Consider the following 16,755-nt stretch of genomic DNA (forward strand, 5'->3'; position numbering starts at 1 on the left):
TACAGAGATGGGTCCACAGGTAAGACGTCTTCCATCTTTACACGCACACTTCTTTCCATATTGGTATATTTATCGTAGGTTGTTATGACGCTGTATTTACACTGTACCGTATGTGGCCCTGTGCTATTTGTTTCCTTACTCAGGGCCAATCTAGATGCCAGATGCTCCTGAGAGCATGGCAACTGACCTACAGCTGGCATCCGTAGCCCCACCCAACCCAACCAAACACACAAACCAGGAGTCTATTCACTAGGATCCAAAAGGAAGCAAAATGGCTGAAACGGAACTAGCTTGTTTTCATTGCAAAATGTAGGCTACAGTTTGCTAGTGTCCACTAATAAATACACCCCAGACATCCCTGAGTTTATTCCTGTGAATCAGGGGGGAAGTTAAGGTGAGTGGGCACCATTAGTAATCGTAGGTGTCTTTCCATTTTTACACCAGAGTCAACATAGTTAATCAGCCAGTATTGACCTGCTCTGGTGCCACACAGAGCCACATTGGAGGTTAACAAACATTTAAATCAACACCAGCCCCCTGCCTGGCTGTCTTGCAGGTGCTGCTGCCCCTGGGAGAGGAACAGAGGCGTGGATGTGCATACAGTACCACACTATGTACCACATCCGATCCCGGAGGAGTTTGAATACATTACCACACCTCCTTGCCCTTCCAAATAAAATATACAGTACCAGTCAAAAGTTTGGACACACCTACTCATTCAAGGGTTTTTCTTTATTTTTTACAATTTTCTACATCAAAACTATACACATATGGAATAATGTAACAACCAATTTCTTTTTCAACAAATCAAAATATATTTTAGATTCTTCAAAGTAGCAACCCTTTGCCCTGATGACAGCATTGCACACTCTTGGCATTCTCTCAACCATTTTCACCTGGAATGCTTTTCCAACAGTCTTCACGTAGTTCCCACATATGCTGAGCACTTGTTGACTGCTTTTCCTTCACTTTGCGGTCCAACTCATCCCAAACCATCTCAATTGGGTTGAGGTCGGGTGATTGTGGAGACCAGGTCATCTGATGCAGCACTCCATCACTCTCCTTCTTGGTCAAATAGCCCTTACACCGACTTGAGGTGTGTTTGGTCATTGTCCTGTTGAAAAACAAATGATAGTCCCACTAAGCGCAAACCAGATGGGATGGTGTATCGCTGCAGAATGCTGTGGTAGCCAAGCTGGTAAAGTGTGCCTTGAGTTCTAAATAAATCCCTGACACTGTCACCAGCAAAGCACCCCCACACCATCACATCTCCACCTCCATGCTTCACGGTGGGAACCACACATGCAGAGATCATCCGTTCACCTAATCTGCATCTCACAAAGAAACGGCGGTTCGAACCAAAAATCTCACAGACCAAAAAGGACAGATTTCCACCGGTCTAATGTCCATTGCTTGTGTTTCTTGGCCCAAGCAAGTCTCTTCTTCTTATTGGTGTACTTTAGCAGCAATTTGACCATGAAGGCCTGATTCACACTGTCTCCTCTGAACAGTTGACGTTGACATGTGTCTGTTACTTGAACTCTGTGAAGCATTTATTTGGTCTGCAATTTGTGAGGCTGGTAACTCTAATGAACTTATCCTCTGCAGCAGAGGTAATGCTGGGTCTTACTTTCCTGTGGCGGTCCTCATGAGAGCCAGTTTCATCATAGAGCTTGATGGTTTTTGCGACTGCACTTGAAGAAACGTTCAAAGTTCTTGAAATTTTCCGGATTGACTGACATTAATGTCATAAGTAATAATGGACTGTCGTTTCTCTTTGCTGTTCTTGCCATAATATGGTCTTGGTTTTACCAAATATCTTCTGTATACCACCCCTGCCTTGTCACAACACAACTAATTGGCTCAAACGCATTAAAAAGGAAAGAAATTCCACAAATGAACATTTAACAAGGCTCACCTGTTAATGGAAATGCATTCCATGTGACTACCTCATGAAGCTGGTTGAGAGAATGCTAAGAGCAAAATTGTCATCAAGGCAAAGGGTGGCTACTTTGAAGAATCTCAAATGTAAAATATATTTTGATTTGTTGAGCACTCTAGCTCAGTATGTGTAGCCCATTTGTCTGATGCTGTCCGGTCAAAAATCCTATCCCCCTCATTGGCTACACATTGTAAGACAGAGGGGCGCTGTTTTGCTCGCTCGGATGCTTTCTCCGGTGAGATAGTTTCAGCCACTTGTGAATTGAATTAAAGTTGTCTGGAAGCTGGAAAAGCTGTAATTATTTTGGACGAACAAGTGAATGTAACCTACTTTTTGAATAGGTGGTGCGTCCAATAGGCTAATAAACTAAGCTTCCCCTAAAGTAAATTTAAATACATTTACCAAAATTATACATTTACTCCTGTCTATACAGAGTAAATAAAGTAATTCAAAATACTTCACCAGAAAGCATGACTTAGGTACAGAGGATCATTAGCTTATTTTGTTTCAAATCGCAAGCTTGTAGGCCTACAGTATGACTCTTTGGGAAGCCCACAATTTGGGCAGTACAGGTGGCAATAGGACTAGCTGATTATTGAGTTGTGGCTGTCAGTGAAAAGCATCTAAAATGTGTTAAGATAATGTGTCTTGAGGATAATAAATAAAAATGTTGAGACAAGATGAAGGGGAGGGGTGTGTGGCGAAGATATAGGCATGCCTCTCTCCAGAATGCATCCGCTCAGCTTTCCAGAATGACTCAGCTGTCTCCCGCCAATTCTTGCACATTCACTGTTTCATTGTGTGCATTGTTTGCCCTTTGATTGTTTATGTTTATCAACTCCCCATTACATACAGTTGAAGTCTGAAGATAACATACACCTTAGCCAAATACATTTAAACTCAGTTTTTCACAATTCCTGACATTTAATCCCAGTAAAAATTCCCTGTTTTAGGTCAGTTAGGATCACCACTTTATTTTAAGAATGTGAAATGTCAGAATAATAGTAGAGAGAATTATTTATTTCAGCTTTTATTTCTTTCATCACATTCCCAGTGGGTCAGAAGTTTACATACACTCAATTAGTTTTTGGTAGCATTGCATTTAAATTGTTTAACTTGGGTCAAATATTTCAGGTAGCCTTCCACAAGCTTCCCACAATAAGTTGGGTGAATTTTGGCCCATTCCTCCTGACAGAGCTGGTGTAACTGAGTCAGTTTTGTAGGCCTCCTTGCTCGCACACGCTTTTTCAGTTCTGCCCACACATTTTCTATAGGATTGAGGTCGGGGCTTTGTGATGGCCACTCCAAAACCTTGACTTTGTTGTCCTTAAGCCATTTTGCCACAACTTTGGAAGTATGCTTGGGGTCATTGTCCATTTGTAAGACCCATTTGCGACCAAGATTTAACTTCCTGACTGATGCATTGAGATGTTGCTTCAATATATCCACACAATTTTCCTCCCTCATGATGCCATCTATTTTGTGAAGCGCACCAGTCCCTCCTGCAGCAAATCACCCCCACAACATGATGCTGCCACCCCCGTGCTTCACAGTTGGGATGGTGTTCTTCGGCTTGCAAGCCTCCCCCTTTTTCCTCCAAACATAACGATGGTCATTATGGCCAAACAGTTCTATTTTTGTTTCATCAGACCAGAGGACATTTCTCCAAAAAGTATGATCTTTGTCCCCATGTGCATTTGAAAACCGTAGTCTGGCTTTTTTATGGCGGTTTTGGAGCAGTGGCTTCTTCCATGCTGAGCAGCCTTTCAGGTTATGTCAAAATAGGACTTTTTTTTCTGTGGATAGAGATACTGTGTTTCCTCCAGCATCTTCACAAGGTCCTTTGCTGTTGTTCTGGGATTAATATGCACTTTTCGCACCAAAGTACGTTCATCTCTAGGAGACAGAACCCGTCTCCTTCCTGAGCGATATGACGGCTGCGTGGTCCCATGGCGTTCATACTTGCATACTATTGTTTGTACAGATGAACGTGGTACCTTCAGGCATTTGGAAATTGCTCCCAAGGATGAACCAGACTTGTGGAGGTCTACAATTGTTTTTCTGAGGTCTTGGCAGATTTCTTTTGATTTTCCCATGATGTCAAGCAAAGAGGCACTGAGTTTAAAGGTAGGCCTTGAAATACATCTACAGGTACACCTCCAATTGATTCAATTTATGTCAATTAGCCTATCAGAAGCTTCTAAAGCCATGACATAATTTTCTGTAATTTTCCAAGCTGTTTAAAGGCACAGTCAACTTAGTGTATGTAAACTTCTGACCCACTGGAATTGTGATACAGTGATTTACAAGTGAAATAATCTGTCTGTAAACAATTGTTGGAAAAATTACTTGTGTCATGCACAAAGTAGACGTCCTAACCGACTCACCAAAACTATAGTTTGTTAACAAGACATTTGTGGAGTGGTTGAAAAATGAGTTCTAATGACTCCAACCTAAGTGTATGTAAACTTCCGACTTCAACTGTATGTCACCAGTAGTAAATGTATCGTTAATCCCAGTCATTTGGTTACATTAATGCATATATTAAATAGTAATTTACCATTCCCAGAGTGGAAACAATATTTGCAAAGTTCACAACCTGCTGCACTTGTGAGAAACAATTTGGGGTTTATTTCATAACCATCATTTACGAGTTACAGTATTTACATTTTTTCCAAAGACTTGGTTATGTGCCTTTGACAGATTTTTCACCTAAGGGATTTGAACTGCAATCTTTCAGTTACTGGCCCAACACTCTTAACCACTAGGCTAGCTGTGGTCCAAATGTAGGAAAGTGCCCACACCAATTTCTGATTGTTTTAAAGGACAACTCCACCCAAAAACGTTATTTTGGTATTTGTTTCATTAGTCCATTGTTGATATAGTCTCAAAATGTTTTGCATGCCAGCAATCAAGTTTTCAAGATATGGAACTTTAAAAATACAGAAATACAGGGAAATATCCTGAGTGGTGCAGTAGTCTTAGGCACTGCATCACAGTGCAAGCTGTGCCACTAGAGATTCTGGGTGTGAGTCCAGGCTCTGTCACAGCCAGCCGCGACCGGGAGACCCATGGGGCGCCGCACAATTGGTCCAGTGTCATCTGGCTTAGGGGAGGGTTTGGCCGGCAGGGATGTCCTTGTACCATCGCACGCTAGTGACACCTGCAGTGCACGCTAACACGGTCGCCAGGTGCTTGGTGTTTCCTCTGACACTGGTGTGGCTGGCTTCCGGGTTAAGTGGGCAGTGCGGCTTGGTTAGGTTGTGTTGTTTCGGAGGACGCACGGCTTTTAAACTTTGCCTCCCTGAGTCTGTACGGGAGTTGCAGCGATGAGACAAGATGTAACTACCAATTGGATACCACGAAATTGGGGGGTAAAAGTAACCATACAGAAATACAGCCGGTATGATGCATTTTAATCAAATGTTTTATTGTTTAAAAATAGTCGTGTTAAAATATATTACTTTACACATCTTAAACTTCACGCCAGTAACACTTCTGTATAATCAATACAATTATTTTATCGATAAGAGTGGGGAAGAACAGTGCTTATGGTTGTGATAAAAACACCAAAGAATTAACGAAAGACAATGCTTTCTAAAAGCCTATTTCACATTATAGCCTGCTGAATTCACAAGATAACTTCACTCAAATTAGGATTTCAGCACAAATGAAAATGTGGCATTGACTTGCCCATGGATTTATGTTTAAGCATTGTCTCAATGAAAAGTTCAGCATTCACAACCCAGGTGTGACATGCACGAGCAGTTACAAACCTGCTAGAGTTAGCGGCAGGCAGACAACCAATATCCATCGTCGTAGTACAGATGTAGCCTGAGCTGGAATGTGAAACTAACTGAAAATGGTCAGCTTTAGAAAACCCTGAGTAGATCTAGCTTGCTTCATAGCACACCCCTCTGACATGAGGTGAGTTGAAAGAGCCTGAGTGCTGTCATTAATCGAGCACAGAGCCCGGGGGTGAGAGGGGCTAAGTGGGCAATGGGCACATGTGGATGGATGAGGAGATGCCCACTGCCCAGGCCGTGTGTCAGGAGCAGCCACCACGAGGTGCCAGCACAAAGATCCTGGCAGTGCCTGCTCCTCACCCTCCTTAGCCACGTGCCCGCTGAGTGCTCAGAGACAAAGGGACACATGATCACTTTCCCTCCTGCCTGGCAGCCCTCTGAATGGGATGGGACCCTCTGCAGTCCACCTTGGCAAAGTTGACAATAGGGTGTGTGTGTGTGTGTGTAGGTGGGGTATTGTCTCTCTCGTTGCAGAAGCAGGTTATGCAGCCAACAGTTAAAAAAACATGAACTCATACTTAACATTTGCTTTGACATGACGACATCATCGCTTGTGTTATGTGGCTTGTGATTACTTGCGTAATGTTAACCAGCAATATAATGCCAATATCAAATATTTGGCATCATTTGTGTGACGATTCATTTGTGGGGCAAAATGTTGTAGTTTGGATTAGCATCTCGTCCTCCCTAGATGAACCTTGGGCTGTCTGTAATGTACTTTTCCCATCAGCAGTTTGTTCATAGTTGTTCGCTAGTTTGTTACCTTGTATTTCAGAGAGAGTGGAACAAAACTGTTTTCCAGCAATAGAACTGGGATGAACGCTGTAGACGTTTCACCCACCATCCCATTCTCACACTGCCTGGGCTTGTGCCTCCCAAATTAGGGTTGTGTTTTTCACCTTGTCGGCTCAGGTATTCAAACCAGCAACCTTTCAGTTACTGGCCCAACAGTCTAACTGCTAGGCTACCTGACACCTTAAAAGCGTGCATGGAGAATTGTGCATGGAGATACATAGACAGAGAACACAGCCAAGTGGACTGGGTCCAGCAACTGCGTGACGGGATTGGGGTGCCCCTGGGCCATGGGCACAGACAGTCCACGTTGAGAAATGCAGCTGTTCTTCTCAGTTACACGTCTCATCAAATTCTGTCACGTCAGGCGACAATTATAATAGCTTGCGGGAAACCATTGAAATGTACCGAAGCCCGGGTGACGTGATCCCACTGTAATGGAAAACCATGATAGCTGTGGTACTTTCCATAGACCATTTGTATTTTTATTTATTATGGATTATGTTGGAGAGGCTTCCATTAAAGAACACCCTCTATGTGCTGTTACTCTTCCTGGGGTCCAGCAAAATTAAGGCAGTTGATACAATTTTAAAAACATTACAATAAATGCACAGATTTGCCAACACACTGTGTGCCCTCAGGTGCCTACTCCACCACCACCACATATCTACAGTACAACATCCATGTGTACGTGTGTATGTATATGTTTGTGTGGCTTCACAGTCCCGCTGTTCCATAAGGTGTATTTTTTATCTGTTTTTTAAATCACATTTTACTCCTTGCATCAGTTACTTGATGTGGAATAGAGTTCCATGTAGTCATGGCTCTATGTAGTACTGTGCGCCTCACATAGTCTGTTCTGAACTTGGGGACTGTGAAGAAATCCCTTGTGGCAGGTTTTGTGGGGTAATTTTAAACTGAACCTTTATTTAACCAGGCAAGTCAGTTAAGAACAAATTCTTATATACAATGACGGCCTTGGAACAGTGGGTTGACGGCCTTGGAACAGTGGGTTGACGGCCTTGGAACAGTGGGTTAACTGCCTTGTTCAGGGGCAGAACGACAGATTTTTACATTGACAGCTCGGGTATTCAATCCAGCAACCTTTCAGTTACTGGCCCAATGCTCTAACCACTAGGCTACCTGCCGCTCCATGGGTATTCAAGCTGTGTGCCAGTAGTTCAAACAGACAGCTTGGTGCATTCAACATGTCAATACCGCTCATAAATACAAGTAATGATGAAGAAAATCTCTCCTCCACTGAGCCGAGAGAGATTGACATGTATATTATTAATATTAGCCTCTGTGTACATCCAAGGGCCAGCCGTGCTACCCCGTTCTGAGCCAATTGCAATTTTCCTAAGTTCCTTTTTGTGGCACCTGACCACAATACTGAACAGTAGTCCAGGTGGGACAAAACTAGGGCCTGTAGGACCTGCCTTGTTGACAGTGCTGTTTAAGAAGGTAGAGAAGCGCTTTATTATAGACAGACTTCTCACCATCTTAGCTACTGTTGTATCAATATGTTTTGACCATGACAGTTTACAATCCAGGGTTACTCCAAGCAGTTTAGTCATCTCAACTTGCTCAATTTCCACATTATTTATTATAAGATTTAGTTGAGGTTTAGGGTTTAGTGAATGATTTGCCCCAAATACAATGCTTCTAGTTTTAGAAATATTTAGGAGTAACTTATTCCCCGCCACCCGCTCTGAAACTGCAGCTCTTTGTTAAGTGTTACAGTCATTTCAGTCGCTGTAGTAGCTGACATGCATAGTATTGAGTCATCCGCATACATACAGTGGTTGCTCCACTAAAAGTTTTGCGATTATGCTGCGGGACTTAGAGGTAATTTGTGGTTTAGTACGGTACCCTGCGTCACCACTTCATTGCTTCAGACCAGGCCAAGGGGGAGTTAGAGCACAGATTATGCTTTTGGGTCCCAAGGCGCTACTGTGTCTCTGTAGTACTGTAGCCTACTCCCGGGCCAGTCACATTGTACATTATTGACGCAGTGGTCTAAGACAGTGCAGCCTGTGTTGTTACAGATGCTGGTTCAATACCTGTGCCGGTTTCAACTGGGAGACCCATGAGATGACTGTAGTTTTTGGTTTCTCTCCCTCTAAAGACGCAAAAAAATCATTCCAAATAACAAACTGGCTTTATTTACAAATTAGTAACAATGTCTCACCCCATGTTCAAGAATGGCCTTTATCTCGCTTCTCGCTCATTTTACGTTATTTGAAAACGAAATCATCTCCAAAATATTGTTATTTTTTAAACAAAGCTTATTATTAATTTAGAATTATATAAAAGCCCCTTGGACATTCTCACAGATATATTATTAACCCTGTTGTTAGCAGGACAATATACATCGGTCATGTGGGTCATAGCTCCCGAGTGGCACACAATGGGATTGCCTTGCAGTTCTCCAGCTGTATCCACTGAAATAGAGGTGGGTGCACGAGGTTCAAGGCACGAGGGCAGGGGGCTTTACGGAATTCAAAATGACAATGCTTGTCTTTCATAATTTGGTCAGATATACTTGGATGTGTAGTGTCAGCGTTTGTTGCTGGAATGTCATGCCTAAGTTTGCTAATCTTGCAAATGAAAAAAACTAAGTATTATTTGGTTTTGTGATGAATGAGGGATCTGATTCAATGAATGATGGAGCTGAGTTTGCTTTTTTTCCCAAAATATCATTTAAGGTGTTCCAAATCTTTTTAATATCATTCTTTATTAAATTAATCTTTATTTCTGTTACACCTTGATCTGTTTCACCTGTCTTTGTGCTTGTCTCCACCCCCCTTCAGGTGTCGCCCATCATCCCCATTATCCCCTGTGTATTTATACCTGTGTTCTCTGTTTGTCTGTTGCCAGTTCGATTTGTTCGTGAAACGTTTGTTCCCCTGCTCCTGCCTGTTTCTTGCTCCAGTTTTCTAGTCCTTCCCGGTTTTGACCTTTCTGCCTGCCCTGACCCTAAGACTGCCTGCCGTCCTGTACCTTACCCCACCTCTCTGGATTATTGAACCCTGCCTGCCTTTGACCTGTTGTTTGCCTGCCCCTGTTTAAGGAATAAACTTTTGCTTCTTCACCACTGTCTGCATCTGGGTCATACCTTAAACGTGATAGTTTCATAGTGTAGTTCTTTTTATTCAGTTTAGTCACATGATTTCTCAAATTACATAGCATGGTGTAATAACACATGGTTAATGGATGTAGTAGCTCTGTGACAACACACGGGTGTAGAATGTGACGTCTACACACAGAAGGTTAGTCAAGGTCAAGAGTCATAAGAAGAGTTGGAAAATATGGTGGGTGCCAGGCACGTAAGCAATACTAACAGAGCTACACAGATACTTTTCACCTTCGAAAACCTGATCCAACCAAACAGAGACAGGAGGAGTGCACTACAAAAGTGTTTAACCCCTGTCCTCAAACCAAGCAAACATAAAGTGCAACCAAAGCATTTTCAAACCTGGTAAAAACACAACATGTGAAAATTGTTTTACGCAAATGAACCCCTCCCTTTACAAACCTGGTTAAGCAAAGCCAACACAAACCATTTTGTGATGCAAACTCCCTCCCTCCTCTCTGGTTTGGTTCTGGCAAACTTTCTGAGCTTTCTGAGAATATAGCTCTAAGAAACAGCCTAGTAACCGAGTGTTAGCCACAGGGCAACTTTGCAATAAGACTCCAGGTCCTTCTTCGCTTCTTCTGACACTTGAGGCACAACTTTGGGTCTGAGCCCAGGTCAGGATGGCTCCACTGGCTCGGCTTACACTTGTGACTGTGCAAACTAAAGGTCTGCCTCACACGACTCTGTAACATCACGGTCTCTGTCTGTCTCTGTCGGTCTCTGTCGGTCTCTGTCGGTCTCTGTCGGTCTCTGTCGGTCTCTGTCGGTCTCTGTCGGTCTCTGTCGGTCTCTGTCGGTCTCTGTCGGTCTCTGTCGGTCTCTGTCGGTCTCTGTCTGTCTCTGTCTGTCGGTCTCTGTCGGTCTCTGTCGGTCTCTGTCGGTCTCTGTCGGTCTCTGTCGGTCTCTGTCGGTCTCTGTCTGTCTCAGATTGCACTATGCTGAACTCTGATTTACTCCCATTATTCAAAGCCCCTGTCGGAATAAAACACCTTCCTACATTGCAGCACCATCCTAGTTTAATGGCTGTAGTGTTTTAATGACGCGGTATATCAGGAGTTTATGGACAGCGGCAGCCAGAAGGCCCGTTTCCCTGTGAGGCTCCAGTAAGGCCTCTTTACAGCTGCTTTATACGCAGCCGTTATATTGTTTGTTTTTCATGGGAGATCATAATATAATATATCTAAATATTTAAATATTATTTCAGACATGGCCGGTGACATACTACAGTACTGTACCAACTAGGAAAATTATACAGTCATAACTATCAGCATTCCTTCATGAAAGCAATGGCATGGCTTGGCATCCTTAGGAATATGCTGGGCTGGAAACCTCAACAGTACAACTTCAGTCAAGCACCAGCAGCTATATAGGGACCCTATAGGTGGCTGGAACAATACATAAAAAACATAAACAAAGACGGGTGACTGTCCTATGACTTGATCCATATAAATACAGAATGTCAAATGACAAGGTCATGTCTGAAGGGGACCCATCCGGGCCAGATAGGGAAAGGACTGGGATAAGAATAAACTCCACTTTAACAGAGCTGGCGGCTTGGATCAAACATAACTATTCACAGGGCTCTTCACTTCAGACTGACAGGAGAGCACAGCTACCTCTTTCCCATCCAGCCTAGTCCCAGGACAGACCTACCAGCCACCCCTCCAATCCCAGGACAGACCCACCTGCCACCCCTCCAATCCCAGGACAGACCCACCAGCCACCCCTCCAATCCCAGGACAGACCCACCAGCCACCCCTCCAATCCCAGGACAGACCCACCAGCCACCCCTCCAATCCCAGGACAGACCCACCAGCCACCCCTCCAATCCCAGGACAGACCCACCAGCCACCCCTCCAATCCCAGGACAGACCCACCAGCCACCCCTCCAATCCCAGGACAGACCCACCAGCCACCCCTCCAATCCCAGGACAGACCCACCAGCCACCCCTCCAATCCCAGGACAGACCCACCAGCCACCCCTCCAATCCCAGGACAGACCCACCAGCCACCCCTCCAATCCCAGGACAGACCCACCAGCCACCCCTCCAATCCCAGGACAGACCCACCAGCCACCCCTCCAATCCCAAGACAGACCCACCAGCCACCCCTCCAATCCCAGGACAGACCCACCAGCCACCCCTCCAATCCCAGGACAGACCCACCAGCCACCCCTCCAATCCCAGGACAGACCCACCAGCCACCCCTCCAATCCCAGGACAGACCCACCAGCCACCCCTCCAATCCCAGGACAGACCCACCAGCCACCCCTCCAATCCCAGGACAGACCCACCAGCCACCCCTCCAATCCCAGGACAGACCCACCAGCCACCCCTCCAATCCCAGGACAGACCCACCAGCCACCCCTCCAATCCCAGGACAGACCCACCAGCCACCCCTCCAATCCCAGGACAGACCCACCAGCCACCCCTCCAATCCCAGGACAGACCCACCAGCCACCCCTCCAATCCCAGGACAGACCCACCAGCCACCCCTCCAATCCCAGGACAGACCCACCAGCCACCCCTCCAATCCCAGGACAGACCCACCAGCCACCCCTCCAATCCCAGGACAGACCCACCAGCCACCCCTCCAATCCCAAGACAGACCCACCAGCCACCCCTCCAATCCCAGGACAGACCCACCAGCCACCCCTCCAATCCCAGGACAGACCCACCAGCCACCCCTCCAATCCCAGGACAGACCCACCAGCCACCCCTCCAATCCCAGGACAGACCCACCAGCCACCCCTCCAATCCCAGGACAGACCCACCAGCCACCCCTCCAATCCCAGGACAGACCCACCAGCCACCCCTCCAATCCCAGGACAGACCCACCAGCCACCCCTCCAATCCCAGGACAGACCCACCAGCCACCCCTCCAATCCCAGGACAGACCCACCAGCCACCCCTCCAATCCCAGGACAGACCCACCAGCCACCCCTCCAATCCCAGGACAGACCCACCAGCCACCCCTCCAATCCCAGGACAGACCCACCAGCCACCCCTCCAATCCCAGGACAGACCCACCAGCCACCCCTCCAATCCCAGGACAGACCCACCAGCCACCCCTCCAATCCCAGGACAGACCCACCAGCCACCCCTCCAATCCCAGGACAGACCCACCAGCCACCCCTCCAATCCCAGGACAGACCCACCAGCCACCCCTCCAATCCCAGGACAGACCTACCAGCCACCCCTCCAATCCCAGGACAGACCCACCAGCCACCCCTCCAATCCCAGGACAGACCTACCAGCCACCCCTCCAATCCCAGGACAGACCTACCAGCCACCCCTCCAATCCCAGGACAGACCCACCAGCCACCCCTCCAATCCCAGGACAGACCCACCAGCCACCCCTCCAATCCCAGGACAGACCCACCAGCCACCCCTCCAATCCCAGGACAGACCCACCAGCCACCCCTCCAATCCCAGGACAGATCTACCTGCCACCCCTCCAATCCCAGGACAGACCTACCAGCCACCCCTCCAATCCCAGGACAGACCTACCAGCCACCCCTCCAATCCCAGGACAGACCTACCAGCCACCCCTCCAATCCCAGGACAGACCCACCAGCCACCCCTCCAATCCCAGGACAGACCCACCAGCCACCCCTCCAATCCCAGGACAGACCTACCAGCCACCCCTCCAATCCCAGGACAGACCTACCTGCCACCCCTCCAATCCCAGGACAGACCTACCAGCCACCCCTCCAATCCCAGGACAGACCTACCAGCCACCCCTCCAATCCCAGGACAGACCCACCAGCCACCCCTCCAATCCCAGGACAGACCCACCAGCCACCCCTCCAATCCCAGGACAGACCCACCAGCCACCCCTCCAATCCCAGGACAGACCCACCAGCCACCCCTCCAATCCCAGGACAGATCTACCTGCCACCCCTCCAATCCCAGGACAGACCTACCAGCCACCCCTCCAATCCCAGGACAGACCTACCAGCCACCCCTCCAATCCCAGGACAGACCTACCAGCCACCCCTCCAATCCCAGGACAGACCCACCAGCCACCCCTCCAATCCCAGGACAGACCCACCAGCCACCCCTCCAATCCCAGGACAGACCTACCAGCCACCCCTCCAATCCCAGGACAGACTTACCTGCCACCCCTCCAATCCCAGGACAGACCTACCAGCCACCCCTCCAATCCCAGGACAGACCTACCAGCCACCCCTCCAATCCCAGGACAGACCCACCAGCCACCCCTCCAATCCCATCTTGAATGCGGAGCCAGGTCAACCAATCAGCTACTCCAACCCGCCATGCCCTAGTTGGGGGGGGGGGGGGGGGGGTCACTGAGTGGAGCCCTGCTTATCAGCCCTGTTCCCCAGCCTCACCTGTAAAGTTCTCTGTTTCATTTAGGGACCGGGGAGAAAACACAATAACTCCAAAACAGTGAAAAGATTGTTCCTGTGCAAAATGTCCAAATGTCATCAGTTTAACCGGTTTTAAGGAAATGAAAAGCTGAGAAAACGATGAAACACGTTTCTGATAAGACTTCAGGTTGTCTTGAGTGCATATTTGATGTGGTTGAAATACTGTGTGCTTGCATTAACAGTGTCACAGGTAACACGTTACACATGCATTTGCATTTTCTCAACAGGTGCTGAAAGAAATAAGTCATATTTCTCCACTCCTGTTTCCGAGACAAAATGAATATTTGTTGTATAATTTTACTGCAAGAAATGCATAATTCTGCAGGAGTTAATATCATATTATACTACATGTAAGCGGTTATAGGCCTAGTCAGTGTCCAGATTTCAGTTACTATTCTGTTTAACCCATATGAACTTAAATTAGAAATATTATTTTTATTCATCGATACAGGTATACTCGTGAGCGGGATTTCAAAGGTGCATGTAAACAGCTTATCCTGAATAAGACCTTAATAAGAGGGATATGAGCGACTATCTGGAATTCTCTGAGCATGTAAACATGGTCATTGATTTATATATACACTAGATGACTGACAGGGGGTGCTGTTTTGAAGCCTCCACCCCTCTATCTTGACACTTTCCAACCACCATTGTAAAACATATTTTGGAAGCTATAGAAATTAATTTATTAATGTCTACATTTGTTTTTGCCACGTTTATTATATTACAGACACCCTAGTGCATACATTTAAACAATATTATATGAGCTAAACATTAACATAAAAATATATATTAAAACATTTTCCTTAAAGTATATTTTTTGGAAAGTTCTAATGTTACTGTCCCCACTACAACAACAAAACACTTAAATACATGTAATTTAGTACTTAAAACATTTAATTGACATACTGTAGAATTCCATTCATTCCTATGGAGGACTGCTGCTACCGGGGAGTGTCAATATGGCCGACCGGTGGCTTCAAAGCTTCTCAATGGCCAATACATAGCATCAGCAATCCAGGGTTTATATACATCATTGGTTTTGACGTGGGAGCGTGGGAGGTAGGCATATTGGGAAATAAATGGTCCCCCATGCGGTCTATGATACTTATCCACTGCTACATTCCACATGACCAGGACTCATATTTCAACAAAGTATGGGCAAATGCTACTTATACTGGCCTGAACAACCTTGTTTAAAATCAAAGAATGCCATTATGCACAGATCAAGAATCATGCGCTTCAAGTCCCCAATGTCTGAGGTACTATTGCTCCATTATGTGTGTGTGGGGGGGGGCGACCTATATGCAACAAGAGACTTGCTCTTTAAAAATTCTGATTGAAATAGAAATAAATTGATTAGCACAATGGATATAATTTATCCCACATGCCTATCACATGTTGTCTCATTCAGTGAGGGGGTTTCCTTATAAGATCATATACATAGAGGTACATTTAGGTACTCTCAGGGGCCATGCATGCACTGTTTTTTAATGGTTATGCTATCTGGCAATGAAACTTGAGTCACATGTGCAAACACACATGGAGTGCACAAGATATTGTGAAGGTGGCAAAATCAAATGGAAATGTGTTTTTTATGTAGTCTTCAAGGCACCAAGGTCTGGACGAGTAAGACAACGAAACGAACTGACAGTTGTCTCCTTCTAAAAAGGCACATGTTGGTGACATTTGCGCGTCGCTCCATAGGCCTATTAAATGTTTGTGAGAAAAAAAACTAAACTAAGGGATAAGAAATAAGACACATTAAATCGTATATGGCATATGAAGGCATTGCTCATTCATGTGAATAAGGAATGGTTATTTTTATTTGTCATTGTCTTCACCAACGTGTTGTCAGTACGCGTCAATTGGGTTTCATAAATGGAATAGATTCTCGAGCTTCAGTTTTGAATGAACTATGTATTCAATTGTGGAACAATCAATCAAAACATTCGACAATTCAGTGATCAATGAATCGTGGTTCTTTACACAGAGGCAAGCGTTGAAATACTGTTAAAATCTTACCAGTTGAGTCGACTGCCACGCCGTGAATTAATTCCGTGTTGAATTATATATATTACACCTCTTTACTCTCAACACTATCCTCTTCTTTTCTTGACTCCTCGGTCTCTTCTCCTTTTTATCTCTAAGATAATCACGCGCACTCAATTATCTCTTGTAGTTTGTAGTAAAACAAAAATGTTCATTGAGAGATGAACAGCATTTGTAAATGGACTATAGCTGAGCTGTCAGGCTTGTTTTAAGTTCCGCCTCCCCTGTCGGTGCCTGCTATCTGTTCTATTCGTTCAAGGTTCCCACTCTCTGTGCGCGTGGTGAGGAAATAATCGGAAACGCACGGCGGGTTACTTTCATGTCCTTAGTTTTTACTGCCTGTAATGTACCGTAGCAAATTCGGTGGGTAGCCCCGATGCGGACTCGTCAAGCAAACACATTAACTGTTACGCCAAGATGTCCAAACCTTTTGATGAGATCACCAGGTGTTGGGTTAAGGTAGCTACAATACAAACCATACGATATGCATGCAGCAATGCCATGTAGGCTCATGTACACTCAGTTGAAGCATTTTGGCAGGCTATTGGAACACCTCTCAGAACCTTATCCTACATGTGTTAATCAAGCATCATGCCCTGTCTATTTACATCAGGGCCCCTCATGATGAGTT

The 16,755-nt window shown here is 45.8% G+C and overlaps 1 protein-coding gene across 1 annotated transcript in view; it reads right to left on the minus strand.

Moving 5' to 3' along the window:
• Positions 1-16,440, minus strand: part of slc38a3b (solute carrier family 38 member 3b) — an 82,771-nt gene extending 66,331 nt beyond the window's left edge. Inside the window, exon 1 of the mRNA XM_055917896.1 lies at positions 16,098-16,440. The gene's annotated coding sequence lies outside the window, so the exon portion shown is untranslated. The remainder of the gene's footprint in view (positions 1-16,097) is intronic.
• Between the last annotated feature and the right edge of the window lie 315 nt (positions 16,441-16,755).

This window comes from Salvelinus fontinalis, chromosome 3 (assembly GCF_029448725.1).
Source record: "Salvelinus fontinalis isolate EN_2023a chromosome 3, ASM2944872v1, whole genome shotgun sequence".
NCBI classification, from domain to species: Eukaryota; Metazoa; Chordata; class Actinopteri; order Salmoniformes; family Salmonidae; genus Salvelinus; species Salvelinus fontinalis.